Below are 5,900 nucleotides of genomic sequence, written 5' to 3'. Positions count from 1 at the left end.
TTTACTTTCATGTTTATTAGATGAATTAGATGCATGTGAATGATATTAGCTAAAAGTTTTTAAAAGGTTAAATTTAGTTACTTCTAATTCAACCCCCCCCCCCAGAAGTAAATCTTCCCACTTTTAAATTCCAACAATTGGTATTAGAGCCAAGTTCTCACAAGGAGGAGCCTTACAGCTTGGAGAAAAGATATAGAGATGGAAGTCTACAAACTTGGGAAGATCATAGAGAATCAGGTAATTGATATACAACTTGCTTTACATGCTTTGGAAGAAGCCAGAGAAGAACTGAGAAAATCCTTAAAGAGAAGAAGAGATATTTCCATAGCTAAGAATGATACACAATACAAGGAGATTGATACCTCAAACCTATTTGCAAATGGAGATTCCCAAGAGTTTGATGCAACAATAGTAGACCTAATGGAAAAGAATAGAGCTCAAGTAGAAGAAATCAAAACACTCAAGCTTGAACAAGAATCACAAGCCATGATGCTCTGTGAAGTGACTAAACAAAAGAAAAGAGCCATTGAAGAAAAGGCTATGATAGAAGAAGACAAGAGAAATCTTGCCAACAAACTGGAAGAAAAGTCAATAGAGCTTGGAAGAATTTCAAATATACAACTAGAAACCCTGAGCCAAATGATGAATGCACATCATGAACTGAATGTCAAGGGCATTGAGATCTCTAAACTAAAGATACAAAATGAACAATTGCAAAATGACCTGAAAAAGAGAAAAGGAGATTGCAGAGAGCTTCAACAAACCTAATGAGGCCATCAGGTACTTTGAGCAACTACTGAAATCACCGAGGGAAAGCAATGATACTACAGGACTAAGATACACCAGCACTGAATAAGGAGAGTCATCCAAGACTACAAAAGAAAGGAGTAACAAAGGTAAGAACACTAAACCTACTCATCATTTCTGTGGTAAAAAGGGACATACCTCTAATGTATGCAAGAGAAAGAATGCCCATCAACATGATAAACCTAAGAATGTGAGTCACTGTCATAAGTGCAAAAAGCAAGGACATCAAGCACATAACTGTAGGACTAGGACTATTAGGACACCAAGATTTGAAGGTCACCGCTACAATTGCAAGAAGTATGGACATAGAGCTTTTGAGTGCAGATCAAAATCTATGTGGACACCAAATCAGGTAGCAAGGGGAAATAACCATGGACATCACTACAATTGGGACTACAAAAATAGGTATAGCTATCATTACTATCAAGAATATGGACATATTCCTAAAAATTGCATAAGAACACATGTTAGAGGGAACTACAACATATGGTTGAGCCAAACCACATGTTTCAATTGCTTGAAGATTGGTCATATCAGCAAGAATTTCCCAACAAGGTCAAAAGCACCTAACTCAAAGAACAACAAAGGTAAAGAGAAGGTAGATGTTGAACACATCAAAGGAGAAATGAATAAGACATGGAAGAAGAAAGATGGGTGTAGCACATCAAATGAAGGGATCACTTCACCTAATAGGTCAAGTGATCACACTTCGTCAAACTAAGCAAAGAGAAGGCATGAGGGACTGATTTACAATGCTTTATCATACATCAGTTCCTAAATAAGAAAGTATTGAAAAGAAGAGATCAACATGAATAAAGATGCAAAGTTAAAATTTCAAGATTTTACAAGTGTTGCCAAGTTGACCTCAGAAGCCGAGTAAATTCTGGTACATGTCGAGTTAACTGTCAAAATAGTAGAAGCTGAATGATTAGTTGGAGCCAAGTTGGTAGAGGAAGCCAAGTAAAGAAGAAAATTTAGTTGAAGCCAAGTGAAGGATACTCTTGTGGATGTCGAGTGGTTGAAAAGGCAATGGAAGTCGAGTAGTGCAAAAATCCTTCAGAAGACGAGTGGATAGTTGTAAATGCACTAAGCATTAAATGCAATGAAAATAGGGTATATTATCATGTTTTCAATCATTTTTCTTCATTGCAAATGAAGAACAAAAATGAAAAAGAGTGTAGAGTGACCTTACAGCAGAGAATCCAGTGTATAAGCAGATTTCAATAGCATTTCAGCATGATTTCATTGATTTGAAGGTATTTATGTCTGTGCCGAGCTACACAATTTTATATTTTCTTTGCATACAAACCATAGATTGAAAAAATGGCTTCTAGCTCCAGGAAAACTCAGGAGAAGGAACCATTTGAATTCCAACTTGTGTCCAATGAGGTAAAACAACTGGATTTCTGCCCAATACTAGAGGTAGCATATAGAAATGACCCAACTAAAGCCCTATCTATCATACCCCCCAAGGTAGTTATGGTTCAAGACATTAGGAAATCTTACAATTGCAAGATTAGAGCCATAGGTGACATGGAGATGAGGGAATCTTATGAAAAACTATGTGAAAACAAAGTGTTGAAGGAAGAATATCATATTGTTGAAAAGAAGGGTTTGACGTGAGCCCTAGAATTCCCCACAATATTCAAGACTGAATGGATTAGGTTAGTGCTTAGCAGAATACACGATGGAAGCTTATGGTTGGAGGATGGCCCAATGAAAATCACAAAGAGAATTGTACTTAGAGTGACAAGATACCCAGCCCTAGATCGACCAAAGACCCTTAGGAGTGATTCTAAGGAGGTAATTGAGAAAAATACTAGTGCCAAGTGGAATAAGAGAGGGATGACAATAGACACCATTCAAAACCCTCTTGTTGACTTTGCTATCAAAGTCATTGCACATAAATTCTACCAATCTAGTAGACTCAGCAATGTACCTTGCATTGCAATGGATGTAGGCTACAAATTAGTGAAAAAGGATCATACTTATGATCATGTAGAACTGCAACTGCAATAGATTAATGAAAATTTAGCAACAATCAAAAGAACCAAGGGAGCCCAATGCAAATTTGGTGCTATTTTGATTTGTATATTCTTTTATGTGCAGAATGAATTTCCTTCTTTTGGAAAAGTTCCATGGAAAACTAATAGGTCAATCATAGCTCAAGTAAATGAATAAATTGAGCAAATGGGAGCTAATTTTAAGACCCTGATGGCTAGCTATTTTGAAGACTTCAAGAAGTCAATGAAGAAAAGGCTAAGAATACCAATTTCCTTAGTAGAGAAACATGTAAATGATGTATGTTTTCTTGTATATATTGACTATACATACATTCAAGCTTCCATACCAAGAGTGAGATGGTTAAGACCTCTTGGTTATGAAATAAATATAGATGAGGCATCAACAACAATAACTGCATTACTAGCAAAGGAAATAGACGAGAGTGCACCACATTTTGGAACCTATGACATGGTTAGATCAAAGGTGGACATGGAACTAAAAACTACCTCCACCCTAAAAAAAGATGGATAAACTTGTTAAGAAGCTAAAGGTCAAATTTGGTGAGAGTATTGTAGAAGCAGAAGAAGAAGAAGGTGAAGAAGCCAAGGATGATGAAGAGGAAAAAGGTCAAGGACCACTTGCTTTAACCCAAGGTATGGGGGAGGATGCTCAAGAGGAGGAAGGTGTCAAGCAAGAAGCACCAAAGCCAGAGCCCAATAAAAGAAAAGATCAAAAACAACCAGTTGCATAGCCAAAGGGGAAGAAGAAGGCAACAAAGCCAAACCCAACCAAGCCTACTACAAGGGTAGATACCAGGGCTACAACCCAAGTGGAAAAAGAATAGGAGAAGCAAAAGGCAAAAAAGCAAGGAGGGTCTGTAGAACCAAAGAAGAGAAGAAAGTACGTTGCACCTCCTAAATCAGATGAAGAATGGACAAAGTCTGATGAAGATCAATTCAAATTGGTAAGACATTCTACCAGGTCTAAATTGGAAAGTATTTGCAATAACATTAGAGATAATGTAGATCTTACTAGTTTGAAAACCATTAATTTTAATAAGTTGTCAAGAGAACAACATAACATAGTGGAAGAGTCCATCTACACTATGATGGCTAAGTTCAAGACTACCCCACTTGAACTTGACAACTCAATGCCTAAGGAGCTAAGCTCATTAGTTGAAAATAAATGACATTACTGTCTCAAAATGGAGAAGGAAATAAGGGAGTCTAGATTGGCTTGTGTAATTCCATACCTTACTAAAGGTCAAATAACTAAGGCTAATAAGAAACATGGGAGCAAATTTGCACCCAAATACAGAGCCTTCATAATTTTGCAAAATCAAATTGAAGATGTTGTGCAAAAGTCCACATAAATGTGGAAACTGATTTATGGATTGACTATAGTAAAGGAAGGGCAGGAAGACCCCTTTGAAGGGAGAAATGATGAGGAATAAGAGAAAAATGAGGAAGAGGAAGAGGTAGAGAATGAAAAAGAAGAAGAAACAGTGGAGAAGACATAGGGTGAAGAGGCAATAGCTGAAGAGCAACAAACATAACAGATTGTCTAAGACACCCAATTGCCACCACCAAGTCCTCCATATACATTACCTGTAGAAACTATAATTGTAAAGGATGTTCCTAACAACTCGGGTTAGAACATCAATCCACTCACTACAGAGGATCTCAAAAAGATCCTTCACCAAACTACATTGAAATCACAACTGTGTACTAATCCTATTTTGGTGAGTGTGGATGAATTACAAAAGGTTGTAGCAGAAATCACTAGGGAGAAGGAAAACACACAAGAGCCACCTTCACAACCTCCCATAGCTACAACATATCAACCAAAAGAGAAAGAAGCATAGGATACTACTGCTAAGGTTAATCATGCAGTCACAACAACAACAACTATTGAGGAGCCAACAAAGGAACAAATAGGACAAGATGTTCCTACAACACAAATCCAATGTGCGCCTTCTCAAATCATCATTATTGATCAAGGAAGTAGAGAAGAATAAAAGGAAAAGGAGAGAACCCCTAAAGAAAAGGAGCAAGAGGCAATACAAACATTGGTGAACTTGCCTACATCAGGGACTCCTACAAAAAAGCCAAGCACTGATGCAGTACCACTACATATTTCAGCACCAGGCTCGAGCTCCACCAAGGTTGCAAGGGTACTTCTTTATGGAGACCCTACATTTGATGAAGAAATAGTCATACCTATCTATGGCTCTAGAAAAATGAATTTAGCATAGATAAATGAAGTGCAAGAGGCACTTGAGAGAAGGAAAAACCAAGAGATACTCAAAAATGAGTATAGACAGAAACAAGCACTTGTAGAAATGAAAGATATATTCCTTGATGCATTTAGCTTTCTAGTACATGATGAAACCAGCCTATCATGGAGCAATTGTCCAATATTGTGGACTAGGTATAGAACAAAGACCTTGATACTAATGTTAAGTTATTAGAATGGTCTGAAAAGAAGTTTCAAATGAAAGTCAATGAGAAAATATCTAGTGAAATAGCACTTTCACAAGTAGAATTGACTAAGAAGGTTGAGAAAGTGAAGATAGTACTTGAGAATATATTCTCATTGTACTCAAAATTGTGTGATTCATTTTTCTTCAGAGCTTGGAATGAAATCTCAAGATTTCTAGCACACAACTACCCAAAGATCTAGCTCAAAGTGAGAAGCATTTTGCAACTACGCTTCACACACATAAAGAGTTAGCTATTTTGATAGAAGAAGAGGCCAATGTTAAGGCCAAATTGATAAAAAATCAATCTTCCATTATCCCACATTTAGAAGTACTCCATAAAGAAATGGCCTAGGCAGAAAATGTTCTAAAGAAAGATCCTAATCTCTCTACTTCAGAAGGCCTAGTACATCTTGTAGTAGAGACAGCCATCCAGCACAAATCATTGGAAATTTCTCTATACAATTGGGATGCTTCTCTAAAGATGATTATGGAGGTAAATAAAACATTTTTAGCCAAATATTCTATTCATTCTTAGGACCCTTTGACATAAGTGTCAAAAAGGGGGAGATAAGCATTGTGTAAATAAAAAAGGGAAGATATTTATTAT

Source organism: Cupressus sempervirens, chromosome 3 (genome assembly GCF_028749045.1).
Source record: "Cupressus sempervirens isolate cs-2001-9-10 chromosome 3, ASM2874904v1, whole genome shotgun sequence".
Lineage (NCBI taxonomy): Eukaryota > Viridiplantae > Streptophyta > Pinopsida > Cupressales > Cupressaceae > Cupressus > Cupressus sempervirens.
The sequence above is the reverse complement of the archived record's forward strand: the minus strand, read 5'-3'. Positions refer to the sequence as shown.